The sequence below is a fragment of the Lissotriton helveticus genome, chromosome 6 (assembly GCF_964261635.1).
Source record: "Lissotriton helveticus chromosome 6, aLisHel1.1, whole genome shotgun sequence".
NCBI classification, from domain to species: Eukaryota; Metazoa; Chordata; class Amphibia; order Caudata; family Salamandridae; genus Lissotriton; species Lissotriton helveticus.
Genome location: NC_136067.1, coordinates 569,034,814 through 569,049,845, shown reverse-complemented (window position 1 = coordinate 569,049,845; position 15,032 = coordinate 569,034,814).

The following is a 15,032-nucleotide window of genomic DNA, read 5'->3' as shown; positions in this document are numbered from 1 at the left end:
ACCAATTTCAGTCTGAAAAATGTGGGTGATCTGGGCAAAAAAGATGACTTTCTCACACATCCCCCCACCCTGCAGATGAAAGGTGATCGGTAACTAACCTACACCCTGGTGACCATCATCAGCAAAGTGGAAAAACCTGGAAAGCTCAACTAAGTTGGCATTGACTTTCCCAGGTCTGTGTTCCACTATAAAATCTTTCTCCTGAAGGGAAATGGACCACCTCACCAGTTTTGGGTTCTCCTTCCTCATCTCAGGCTTCTGTGGTCAGTTTGAACATGGAAGTGAATACCAATCTGGTATGGTCTCAGCATTTTCAGGGACTAGACCACAGCAAAGAATCCCTCTCAATGACATTCCATCTTTGTTCTCTGGGGAGTAGTCACCTGCTAATGAAGGCAACTGGTTGATCCTGGTCCTCTTTATTTAATTGAGCTAACATTGTCCTAATCCCTTGTTCAGAATAATCTAGCTGACCCACAAACTCCTTTGTGTAGTTAAGAGCCAGTAACACTGGTGCTGAATGCATAGACTCAGGCCCTGAGAAGAGAAGGGAAGGCCCTGGCCTGGACCACATCCTTCCTCTCCGGCAGAACCCAGAGCGTCCGCCTCCCACCCTTCCACTCCAAAACCACCAAGATCATCTGCGGCGTCCCACAAGGATCCTCCCTTAGCCCGACGCTGTTCAACATCTACATGGCACCTCTCGCCCACGTCGCACGAACAGCACAACCTCAACATCATCTCCTACGCCGCCGACACCCAGCTGATCATATCCCTCACCGAAGACCCCCACACCGCCAAAGCCAACCTTCACAGAGGAATGAAGGCCGTCACCGACTCGATGAAGGACAGCAGACTAAAGCTGAACTCAGACAAGATGGAGGTCCTCATCCTCTGACCCACCCCATCAGCCTGGGACAACTCCTGGTGGCTCACATCGCTAGGCACAGCCCCGGAACCCACCGACCACGCACGCAACCTGGGCGTCATCCTAGACTCCACCCTCTCCATGACCAAGCAAGTCAACGCCGTCTCCGCATCCTGTTTCAACACCCTCCGGATGCTCCGCAGGATCATCAAATGGATCCCTCCCGACATGAGAAAAACCGTCATCCAGGCCCTCATCACCGGCAGACTCGACTACGGGAACGCCCTCTACTCAGGAACAACAAGCAAGCTCCTGAGACGACTACAACGAATCCAGAACACCTCAGCACGACTGATCCTCGACGTCCCCCGACGCAGCCACATCACACCACACCTGAGAAGCCTACACTGGCTCCCCGTCAACAAGAGAATCACCTTCAAACTCATCACCCACGCACACAAAGCACTACACAACACCGGACCAACATACCTCAACAACCGGCTCAGCTTCCACACCTCCTCCCGCAACCTCCGCTCTGCCACCCTCGCCCTCACCACAGTACCTTGCATCTGGAAAACCACCGCCAGCGGCAGATCCTTCTCCTACCTCGCCGCAAAGACCTGGAACGCTCTCCCTAGCAGCCTACGACAGACCCAGGACCTGCTCAAGACCTGGCTCTTTGATCAGTAGCAGCCCCCCCGCACCTTGAGACCCTCACAGGTATGTAGCGCGCTTTACAAATGCAGTGATTGATTGATTGATTGACTCATTCAGAGTGTTTGTCAAAGGTCCTCTGACACTCTGGTGTCCAAATTACCTTTTTGGGCTGCTTTGTGGAGGTGAGATCTGTTGGGGGGCTGAATAAATCTCCTGTAGTACCCAGTCAGACCAGGGTTTTAGGAGCTTCACAATCCAGGATTGTCTGATCCTTAGGCTGGAGAGGTTGTACATGGCCTCCACCAACAAGGTGGCCCATGTACACCACTGAGCTCTGCCCTATCTGGCACTTGCGTGCCTTGATTGTCAATCCCACCTGTTGTAGAGCCTGAAGCACTTCCTTCAGGTGGACAAGGTGCTTATCCTAGGGGGAACTGAATACATCTATATCATCAAGATAAGCTGCACTGAAAATGTTCAACCCAGACAGGAATCTGTTCAGAATCTTCTAGAAGGTGACAGGGGCATTATTCAAACCAAACAAAATAACCTTGAACTGAAAGTGACCTTTTGGCGTAGAAAATGCTGACCTCTCCTTTGCTCCTAGACTTAGGGCAATGTTCCAGTAACCTGGGGTCAGATCAAATGCTCTCAGTTATTTTGCTGCCCCCAACATATCAATGAGCTCATAAGCTCCAGGTATGGGGGAGCACCAGTCTTAGTGATGCCATTTAAACCTCTGTAGTCCACACACAACCTTAAGTCTTTCTTCCACCCTTGGGGATTAGGTTTAGCTACCAGTACCACTGGACTGTCAGAGGGCTCAATTACCCCTAACTCCAGCATCATGGCTACCTCAACTTTAATGCTGGGTCTGACCTGGTCAGATCACCTGTACAGCTTGTTTGTGACAGATAGGCTGTCTTCAGTGTCAACATCATGGACACACCAAATGCTGATCCCCGGGGTCAAGTACAACAGACCAGCAAACCACTTCAGTACTTTTCTGCAGTCTTTGTGCTGCTGGCGGGTCAACTTGGGAGAGAGTACAACTCCCTCAACTGATCCATCTTGCACATTGGTGGAGAGGAGGTCTAGCAAAGGCTCACTTTCCTACTCCCTTCCTTCCTATGTGACAATCAGCAAGGTAATATCTACCCTGTCTTGGTGCGTTTTAAGTCTGTTGTCGTGATCAATCCTGTGTGGGTTCCTGGGGGTATCAAGGTCCACCAAGAAGGTGACCTCACCCTTTTTCCCCAAAATTGGATAGGGGCCAGTCCATTTCTCCTGTCACAGGTTCCAACACCCACTCCAACTTCCCTGTATGGCACTCAGGCATAGTAACCCTCTGATCATGCCAGAGCTTCATGAGGTCTTAGCTGGCCTCCAGGTTGCTGCTTGTTCCGCTCATGTACTCTGTCATGTGAAACCTCATGCCTAGTGCATATTCTGGGGCACTTTCCAAGGATTACTTGAGAGGCTTCTCCAAAAACTCTTTCACCCAACAGAATTGCCCTCACACAGGCTACCCAAAAAGTAACTTAAAGGGGCTAAAACCAACGCCCTTCTTTGGCACATCTCTGTCAGCTAACAGCAGGCATGGGAGTTGAATATACCATCTCCTCCTAAGCTTGTCAGACAAGGCCATGATCATGCCTTTCAGGGTCGTATTGAACCTTTCCACTAGATCATTGTGTCCTGTAGTTTCCACTAATCAGTTGGAACTGTGCATTTGTGGACAACATATAGTTATGTTGGTGCCAGACTGATTCCATACACCTCTATAGGATATGTTGTCTCTTGGACCAGCTAGCTCGCTGTGCCACCATTAGCCCCCTAAACCTGAACAGAGAGGGAACTGTTCTGGCAACCACTGAACATGACAACTCTTTTCTCTCAAGAACCATGGTGATGAACATTTGCCTAGTCATTTGTGTTTCTTGTGTTCAAAGACATATACAATAAATACATGAAGGACTAGTTTTCAATATTTATTGAACGTAGTGATTTTCGTATAGACAAATTTCATAATAAGTGTTAACATGGAGAATAAAGCAAAGAGTTCCACCATCTTGTTGATACAGGTTATATCTGCATATATATAACAAGTTATAACAATTTAGTAGACTCCAACAATGCTTACCCTTACGGATGTGTCTAGGGTGTGAATACAAGATCTACCAAGAAAACCCATATCTGGATGATCCAACCCCTCTGCCTAGTTGGGAAGAATGTATGATCCCTTCTTGGTTATGAACTGGACACCCCTCACAGAGATGTCAGTCAGCTTCTCAGTGAAAGCGTCAGCATCCAGAGACCCCTCGAAGTCCGCAGAAATGTCTCCTCTGTATATGTTAGGAAACAACAAAAGCAATATATAAAAAAAATGATATCCTTGTCTCGGGCCGAGATTGTGATCAGGCAACCATTGTTTATACTCTACAAATAGCTGTGATGCCATACGGATGAACTAAATAAGATGAGGCCTCGCATCAATTCCAAGGCAGTATGATAGCTTTCTCACAAAGCGTTCCTTGTCAGCAAGGCCGGTGTTTCTGCAAAACAAGAACAAGAATCACAAATGTGTGTCAAATGTTAATGTGGCAAAGAGAAGGCAACTTTGGGAATAGGGATTGTGTACATGCAAGAATCGCACTAATTCCTACAGGGCCTAGCTCTGGCATATGACACCCACTTCTCGTACATATTTCAGTGTAAGAAGCTATCAGACCCACTATAACAATCTGCTTAGTATTCGCATTAAAATCTAGGCACTCAGGAGGCCCAAAGCATAAGAAAAGCCAAACATATCTGAAAATATTAAATCGTAGGTAATTTAAAATTTGGTCGAAATTTTTTTTTTTTTTTAAAGTTTCCACCACACGGACAAAAAGTCAAATATTTATATGTTCTGTGACAGATGAAAAATTGCTTTTCCCAGCATCTGCAGACGATGTTCCCAGAGACAAACCTTGCATTGAAGCCATACAGGCCAGAAGGACAGAAACCAATGCTCATCCAGTTCTTGAAGCAAAGGTATTCCAAAGAAATGCACCATACGTGCACAGCACAACAGGATGTGAGGCAGTGCATACTCCATTTGATCTTGAACTGGGACATCCATTGTAGAGCAACAATAATAAAAGCAGTATCCCTGCAACTAGGATTAGGACCAGCAGAAGGCCTCCAAAGATGCTTCTGGTGACGTGTGGATAAAAGATGGAATAACTCTGAACACAATCTGGAAGGTGCTAACCAACCCAGAGCCAATGCTCTTGAAAAACCCTACAATTCCAGTTGTATTAGACTTATTAAACATACGAAGGGCCAGTTCCGAAAAATGTTGTAGGAAGTTACTGCGGAGAAGCGCCTGTATCTTTGAAGAGGAACGCGCCACCTGACCATCAAATATCTCCTTGGCCGGAGTTAAGGCAACATCTTTTTGAAATGATAAGGCTTTCAGTTTTCTCAGGGAGTCAAATTGCATGTTGGTGAGATTAATTGAAGGCAACAGCATGTCTTCTCCAACTACATGGGCACGTGGAAAGAGGACTTGTGCGCAATATTTTACAATGGAAGATACAGTCACCGCATAAGCAAGCCCTGGCTTCATTCCACAGCAACACTGACCGCTCAACATCAGATCACTTCCATTCAATAGTAATCTGAATGTTGGACCTATCATGGTCGCCAGAGACCCTTTCAAGTTGCTGGAAAGATTCGCCACAGATGCATTGCATGTCCCATGCAACAAAATGTCCTTGCATATCATGGACCCTCTTAAAGTATTCTTGCAGTCCAAACCGCTGAGAAAAGCTACAGTGTCCTTATACCTACACCAGGAAGTTCCCATTATTCATGTATGAAGCCTTTAGCCAATGCTTCATATCTGCCCACTTGATAGTGTTGTAGACAGTTCTGAAAGCAAAAAGTGGATATTGGCAGTGATATACCCATAGATTATCCAATCCAAGGATGCCATTTCTGCAAGGGTACAAGGTAATTTCTCTAGCTTTTCAATGTGTTTCATTGTGTACTTAGCGTATTTCCGTGCCATAGCTATCTGTTGTTCAGAAAGATGTTATGCTAAAAAAAGATCTGTTATATTATAAGTATCGCCAGGGCACGTGGCCAGAGCGCAATGTTTGCAGTGTCCAGCTCAACTATAGAATTGACTTAAGCTAGAACTTGTAACACAGACAGTCTTGCTGAAGCACGTCTATTGAGGAAGAGACAATGCTACCCAGGGAATAAATCCTAGGTGATAAGGTGTCTACTACTGCCAGAGCATGTTCTAAATTAGCCCTGTTTAAATCTCACACAGCGTTTCAGCAGATTCTTGTTGAGATATTTTCCATATCTCATTATAAATAGCATATAGGAAACATTTTTTAAGTGGATTCCGAGGTCCTATTATAAAGTCTTGTACTTCCAAATCATTAGACAAAAGGGACAAGTGTTGCTTTACCTGGGACAGTGTGGAGGTTTTTAGCCAATCAAGGCATAACTTCCCTACACTGTAAATTATTGCCACACCCAAAGGTTCATTTTGCACACAACGCACGTCAGGCCTATGGGCAGTAAATTCCCCCATGTTACCTAGGAGTGTTTCATGACATTTGTAAGTGTCTAATGGCCATACTAACCATCCCCTTCAATTGGATCTGATAACTTATGTCTAATCTTACGTAGCATAGCATCAATAGGTTTTTCATCATATGGTGTTATTTGCTGCCATATTGTGCAAGAGTAGGAACCTGTGATGTGTTTTATCCTGGTAAGGCCAAGACATGTAGTCTGTTGCACATTTGTGTTCAATAAAATCAGCTGCGGGGGCATTGAGCAGGCCATAAATAAAGCATCAGTTCCCTAAACGTGCCACTCTTTAGTCCCCAAAATACATTTTACATCTAATGTGGGGCCCTCCAAAAGTCAAAACCTTGTAGAGACAGTTAGGAAAAAAGGAAGCAAAATATTACAGCTTAGTGTGAGTTAACATATTTTTTCTTTGCAGGTGACGGTGCCAGCTTAGAATAAAATGAGGCTGGGTCAGATGTGTTGTAACCAAAAAAATAATCAAACTTTTGAACTACCCTTTGGTGGTGTGGAGCAATTTTCTCATTGAGAAAAATGAGACCTCATGAGGTGAACTAGTTTTGGTCTGAAGTGATTATGTTGATAACAGAACATTCTCTCAAACTTAGCTGTATCTTCATATAATCATCACAAGAAACAGTCAAATGTTTTAGATCTTCTAACATTTCATATATAGTATTATTGTCCCAATCTTCAGAAATGGAACTATGGCTGACAGTGTCATTCAATGAAATTTTGAACAAATGTGGAATTTGTAATAGTTTAATGAGACCATATGCAGCAAATGATATCTTGTCTAATACAATCGCATCCGGAACTGGACTGTCTGAAATGTTCACAATTTAACATTAGGAAGAACACAGTCACAACACTAATCCAAAGTATTAGGAAGAGAAAAGCAATTGTAATCCAGTGGTGTGACCATGGAGATTTAAAGTATGTTCTTTTTAACCAACAATAGAAGAGATGCACGTTTAGTGTGAGTGGCAGTGGGGGTGCGGGTGGTAGAACCTTGCATGCATCAATGGAGGAGTCATCAAAGTAGATGAAGTACCCAGGCAGTGTCCTCTCTATCTTGGGCAGCTCTGCAGGCTGGTTCAAAATAGAAGAACACTTGATATGTGGCACATTGACGGAGCTCTTGTGAATTTCTGGAGTCCAAATTGAAATCTGTGTTTCCGTACTTGTAGATTGCACAGAAGTCTTTGTTTTTGAAACAGGTAGAAGGCAAACTTCACTGTTGTTTGTTGTCATCTCACTTTCAAGAGAGCAGTCTTAATTTGTAATAAAAGCTTCCATCTGAACTTTGTGAACGATAGCGAGAAGAGATTAGTAGCTACCTAGGATTGCACACAGTCTACAGTTGAGAATCAGCCACATAGTATGGTTTGATGAGATTAACTGAGACAAATCTTTTGTCTCTGTGTCTGGCGAGGGGCAGAAAATGTACAGTGTGTGTACCTTCAATAGCTAGGACAGACACAGGAGCTCTATGAGATGGCCTAAACTCCTTTTTGTCCGCAATTTGTTCTCGGACCAGATTCACGATCTTAGGTTCCAGACGGTTCTTGTCAGAACAACCTTCAATTCTCCGGTGGCGATGTGATATACTTGGACATTGTAACTCACAGCACAGATTTATTCTGCTGAGGATTTGCATGAATCTAATTCCTTTGATGCTGGGTTTCCCTGCAAAGAGGTATTGTTTTAATGAATGGACAACCTGCCCATGTGATAATTCCTCTGAGCAATCTGACCTTCACATATTTTTTTCTGTGGCTTCTATAAGGAACAAAGATCAAAATATATTTTACCTCTTTTATGATGCTAACATTTTACTCAATGCTGTCCTGATTTGTACTTTTGTAAAAACGAAATGACTCACGTGGTTGTTTCTCTGTTGCTTTATTTCTCTGGGCTTGTATGGGAAGGAGGAAATTATGTTTAAGTGAGAATCCGCAGAAACCCCAAAAGTCACTTTGACCTTTCTAACCCATTTTATGGAGTTTATAAAAGGGAATCTTGAGGAGGGTTTTGTCACTATTTTTAATGCTTTTACAAGGTATATAGTGCAGTTTGTATTGCTCTAACCGACTTGTGCCAGTCGGTTAAATCGCAACTAATTAATTTTTAGGTATATTAGTTTACATATACACTGGGGATCATGCTGGCAATTTAGATTTATAAATGCGCTTAGTGCTCTTTTCACCTACTATCGATATTAACTAATTAATCTCGTTTCATGGATAATCTCAGGTTTGAAGTGTTGTTGATTTGGACTTCTCACATACATGTTTACACTGTTTCCCTCATGCAGATTTTATTGATTGTTATTTTTTTAAAATTGTGTTGTACTTTTATGATCTATGTGCGGCGGCCCTAGGGACATTGGATTTTTTTGGGGTCACCAAACACGGGGAATGCTACAGGCCCAATGTGACATTATTTTTTATTGTGTTGGGGCCACCGCATGCCCAGTGTGCAACGGGCCCAGAGGCATAATTTCTTTTGTTCTTGGGCACGCTGCACATGGGGCATTCTGGGGGCCCTGGGTAGCAACATTGTTTTGGGCCCAATATACGTGGCTGGCCCAGGGGCATTTTTTATTGTTTTGGGGCTCCCTGCACATGGGGCAGGCGGCGGGCCCTGGGTGGTTTTTATTTTTTTTTACATTGTTTTGGGCCGCCCACATGCCCGGAACCAGGGTGGATTATGTTTTAAAAAATTGGGTTGGCCCGCTGCCTGCCCAGTGTGCGGTGGGCCCAGGGGCATTGGGTTTTTTTGGGGCCCACAGGGCACATAGCAGCCCTTGGATGGCATTATTTTTTTGCTTACAAAGTTTTGGGCCCTCTGTGTGCCCAGTGCGCGGCGGGCCCAGTGGCATTGTTTATTTTGTTTTCGGGAGCATTGCACACGGGGCATGCAGCGGGCCCTAGGTGACATTATTTTTGTGGAAAATTGTGCTGGGCCCACCACATGCCCAGTGTGCGGCGGGCCCAAGGACATAGCTTTTTTATGTTTTGGACCCGATGCACATAGAGGACACAGCTGGCCATGGGGGGCATGTTGGGGGCAGTGTTTTTTTTGTTTATGTTTGTTTCACTTGTTGCAGCAGTTAATAAGGCAATACAATCCCTGATGTGGCATCAACATTTAGTCGCCATTCTGTGAGCAACTTATAAATCCCTAATATATACCGAAAGAAAGCTTTACCCCAAAAACACCCCTTCCATCCAATCTCCCCACCCTTGTCTGCTCATAAACCCTTATGTCCCTATAAACCTTTACCTATTATATTCTCGAGGGTCCCCTCTGTTGGATCAAGGTTGTGGGTCAGTCAGACGCAGTAATTTTAGTTATCTGGGGCAAGTGAGTTCTGTGAACTCCTGTGAAAGGAGGGAAATAAATGTCCACCAAACCTCCTTAAAGGTGTCATCTTTTAGTTTAAGTGTCAATGTAAGCCTCTCCATCCAGAGGAGATGCCAGATACGGTGGAGCCACCCCAGTCCAGTTGGGATTCTATCAGATCCCCAGAGTACTAGGATTGATTGGTGTGCCGCCCTTAGTGCCAGTACGATATGTCTACCTCTCCTAAATTTGAGAGGATAAGTGAGCAAGTTAGGGAGACCCAATACCACGGAAGCAGGGAACCAGGAGAGTGGAGTGTCGAAGTAGTGGTCAATCTGTTAGGATCTTAACCCAAAATTGGGTCAGTTTAGGGCACTCCCATAAAATATGCAGAAGTGTCCAAAGGGCTTGTTACATCTCCAGCACTTTTTATTCTGCTTCAGATCCCCTCTGTGGAGGTGAACTGGTGTCAAATACCAGTAGGTGGTGACATTTGTCACCGTTTATATACTGGATTTGATGATGTGTGTCTAGCATGGTAAATGATGTCTCACCATTCTTGATGGGATAGCTCTGGCCCCGGTTCCTGCTCCTATCTCAATTGGGTTGCATATCTAGTGTTGGGTGTTTTATCACACAGCAGCTTATATAGGTCAGATACTAGATGCTTATCTGATTCTTTGCTTAGTAGACATTTCTAGGATTTAGTCAGTGGTCGTTGAGCTGCCTCCCTTTTTTCTGGCTGTATCAGCCAGTGCATAATCTGGAAATACTGGAATCTCTCTCCATCAGCGATATCATTATCTCTCTTCAAAGTGCCAAACTATATAGGAGCCCTGTAGATCAAAGAAATGACCTATTGATCTCCATCCCAGCCTCAGCCACTCCCAGAAAGCCACTGCGTTCATTCCGGGATGAAAACTGGATTCTCCACCAACAGGAGAAGCAGGGAGGGAAAAGACACGAGACCCTCTCTACTGCGGACAGCATCCCAGAGGATGGAGCCTGTTATTGCAGAGAGGTAAAGATTGGGGGAGCGGTACGGCCTGCCCAGAAAGGGGATCTTCCACAGGGATGTTCTGGCTAAGGCCCTGTCCATGAAATGCCAGCATTTCTCTGGTTCAAGGTGCAACCACTCTACCAGGAACCTGAACTGTAAGTATCATAGAATACATGGGATATCCAATTCCTCTAAGCGGGTGCCTGCCAAGTGAGCTCACGGTGCATACAGGACCGGAAGCCCATGCATACCTACTTTTGGAGAGATTTTTGTAGTGTCTGAAGTTTCTCGGTTGGGGGCCACAACAGGAGTTTCACAAAGGTATGCAGAATCCTTGGAAGGACAGACAACTTTGAGGCCACAATCCTTACAAGCCATGACAGGGGGAAGGTTTGCTTTCCTGACAGATCAGTCTGCACTCTATTAACCAAGGTGCAATAGTTTACTTCTATCACTTCACGGATGATCTATGCCAGGTAGATTCCCAGATACAATATATTTCGCTCCCATCAAATGGAAAAAGTCTGGGCGAGAACGTTTTTCGAGTTTCGTGCCATTGTCAAGCTTGGATCCTGTGATTTAGCTAAATTATTTGGAAGCCTGAGACTGCCTCAAACCTCCTCATCTCCCTTAGAAATGCCAGTAAGGACTCCCAGGGGCTATCCAAGGATACAATTATATCATCTGCATATTGGGTAATTAGTTATTCCTCTTCCAAAAAAAATGCCTGTGATCTTTGGGTCATCTCAAACCCTCTGCACAAATGGCTCCATATAGAGCTTAAATAACTGCGGGGAAAGATTGCACCACTGCACTGCTCCATGCTCTATGGGGAAGCACCCCGATCTCCTGCCATTTACCCTGACCGTTGCCCTTGGCCCTCCATACCCGCTCAGCTCCCAAACACAGAACCTGTGCCCATTCCAAAGCATTTCAGTACCACTGCTAAGGAGGACTAATGGACTCTGTTCAAGGATTTCTCTGCATCTATAGAGAAAAGGCTTGAACGGGTTGCCTTGTCTATGAGATGGAGGATCCGCTTGGAATTATCCAAGCTCAGTCTACCAGGAAGAAATCCAGCTTGGTCGGGATCTACCAGTCCAGGCATATGAGGAGCAAGTTGCGTCGTTAGGATCCATGTGAAAAGCGATATTGGTTGATAAGACGCGCACAATCGTTTATCTTCTGGGTTTTATTATAAATACCACTAAGGCTTCCTTCATTGAGGGGGAGAAGTGTTGCTGAGCTTGAGATTGCATTGAATACACTGGTGAGGAAAGGAATCACTAGATTACAAAAAGGTTTTTATAAAAATAGGCCGAAAAGCCTTCCTCTATCCTTATGGGGCTATCCTGGTTTGCTGCTTGTTCTTCTGTCAGGCCTGTCACTTTATAATTTTCCAGGTACCCAGATATCACCTGGGGTGGGAGATCCTGCACTGAGTACAAATCTTTATAGAAGGACTCAAACCTCTCCGCCACAACCTCATCCCCTACCACTTCTGTCCCATCCTCCGTGAGCAGAGCCTATACTACATTTGCCTGTCACTGAGCCCTGAGTTTGTTTGCAAACATTCTCCCAGGTTTGTTCCCCCCAAATAGAATGCGTGCAAAAGTAGAGTTGCAATTACTCCACACTCTCCAGATCTAAACCAGACAGTTGTTTCGTAGCCGCCTGTAATTGGCACCACACTCTATGTACCCCAGTATGGTGATGAATGCGCTCTAATTGGCGAATTTGTTGTTGTAGCTGCATGCGCCTGTCGCGTCTATTCTTATTATCTGCCACAGAGATTGCAATCAGTTCCCCTCTTACTATAGTCCTCATTGCTTTCCAGATCATTGCAGTTTGGGTCTCCAGGATATCATTAACCTCTAGATACCTATAAATTGCACTCTCTATCTGCTTTGCTACATCTGGCCTAAGGAGTAGGGTTTCCTACAGTCACCAGGAGTGGGGCTATCATGCATGGGGGAGTACAAGGTCTAACAAGACCACTGAATGATCCAACAGGGATCTGGGTTAGATGTCTACCACCCGTGTCACTGTCAGGACTTCCCTAGAGCCAAGGAAATGGTCCAGCCTAACATACGATTTGTGTGTGTAGGAGTAAAATGTATAGTCTCTAGAGTTTGGGTTCAAACTCCACCAAATATTCGTCAATCCCAGATCCTGTAGCCCAAGGGCAACCCCCTGACAATCCCCCTGGCTGCGCCCTGTCTCTGGGTCGAGTGGTCGACTGCATTATTAAAAAACTAAATTTAGGTCACCCCGCAAGATCACCCATCTATCCTGTGTAGTCAGGATGTCTGCTGCAGCTTCGTGCCTAATTAGGGATGTATACTGAACCTAAGACGATAGAATGATGACTAAAATAGACTCTATACCCCAGGAGTCGACGCCCTATCGCCGCCAACTTCATCCCAACCTTCCCAACAGATTCGGCACTCTAGCCCTCTTGTGTGGCAAGGAGGAAAAGAATTGCTGCGGAAAAGCCCGGGATCGCATTCTGTTCCAGTCCATGTGAAGCAAGTGCGTCTCCTGGAGGAGGCAGTCCTCTGCTCGGGACTTGATTGTTCTAGATATGCAATAATTGCCCTGCTCTTGACAGGATTATTTAAGCCCTCGACATTTAAGGTCAGTACCTTAAGGCTGCTTGCTTTTGATTACATTATGATAGTTCAACTCTCCTCTGTTATACCCAAATCAACCCTCTTGCATCCTCCCCCCTTGACACCCAATGAGGAGCCCTCTACTCCATGAATGAACTAATGTATACATCTCATTTGTCTGATGAGCACCCACTAACATTCCCCAAAACCTAATCAATGACAACAAAGAACGATAGTCCCTTGATCAGATAGGGAGAGTAAAAGTCCATCACCCTATAAGTGGTGATGTCTCTGAGTGGGACCATGACCAAGTCAGCTCGATCTCTCCCAGTCTGCCTGCCCCTCCCCCCTACCCCCACTGCCAAACTCTTCACTCAGGCCCCATCTCCTCGGGCTGGATCAATGGAGGCAGTATCCTCTGCCAGTTTGTCCAGCAGGGCTTTCCTTTCAGGTCTCTAGGCCTTCTCCGGCCTTCTAGGCTTCTCACTGGCCTCTAGGCCACCCATCTGTATCTCTATGAGGGGGCTGGGCTCTTCCTCTGAGGCACCCTCTTTACCTTGCAGGCTCTCCCTTGTTAGAACCGGGACATGTATGCTTCAGCTGGCTACTTGGCAGGCATCAGAGGGCCACCTCGTGTCCAAGCCCTTCTCTTTCATTGCTTACCGCCTCCAAAGGCCCAGGTCTGTGTGCCTCAGCCACCTACCGGGCCCAGGCATATAGGGTGTCGATCTTGTGCCTCACAGGATGTTAAGTGCAGTCTCTTATGCAAATAGGGCTTTTGCTGGACCTAGAGTGCAATTCTCAAGCATCTCTCTTCTGCCTTGTCTCTGTCTGGTGAGGCTCTGCTGCCGAACAGTTCTGACCCAGGCTGTTTGCCACCTGCTCTGTCTCTTTGTCCCGGATTTTGGTGCTCGAGTACCCTTCGGGGGCCTCAGGTGCAGACTCCATTGCCCATCAGGCCACCATAGGCCCTCAGGGGCAATTTCCTCTCCCCCTGTATGGCAAGCAACCCAGGCTCAGGCCGCTTGCCACCTGCTAGGTACACCTAGTTATGGTTTTCTATCGTAGGAGTACTCATGATTACTGCAATGTATCTATATGCCTGCATATATTCACTGTTTTAGCACCATTGTAGAATTCTACCTTTTATTTAATCTGTTGGTGCTTATAATCATATATATTACCTACTGGCGGTCGCCAGTAGGTAGTAATAGTTAGGACCTAGTTTCCATAGGAAATCGTCAACATTCTATTGGGAATAACTTTGGCGCCGGTTGAGGAATTTTCGTGTAACTTTCCAAAATTTAGACCAGCTCCGCTCCGCTCCTTCCCTGAAAGTTTCGGGGGGATTCGTTATGCGGGGGTTGAGAAAAAAGGGGGGTCCCAAAACATGTTTTCCCCATGTTAATTTCCATAGGACGTTCAGACACGGCTACAGCCCGAACCGCTGAATGGAATTACACCAAACTTTGCAAAATTGTAGGGACTGATACGCAGAAGGGCCTTTTCTATATTTGGTTAAAATCGCTCCAGTGTTTTTTATGAAAAGTAACTTCAAAAACACATATATATATCTATATGCGCACTTCGATCGCTTACCGGTACGCGTACCAGGGAGCGCACCCGGCACGCCACAGAAGTGCGCGAACGGAAAGCTGATTGGCTCTCGGGTGTCTGTCAACATCCCAAACAGTCCGGAGAGTCCGCCATCTTGTGTCTCGGTAGAATCGAGACACAAGAGGTGAAAAAACAAAAGGGGAATACTATAAAAGGGGGCAGGGTAGAGACCCCCTGGGTTTTCTCAGGGGGGCCTAGAAGGACCCTGAATGGCAAAAACACTATTATTATTTTTTTTTAATTTCGCGGATTACGCTTAGGGTGCGCTTCCACGGGCGTTTACAGGTATGCGTACCCTGAGCGCACCACGGGGAAAAACAGTGAAAAAAATTAG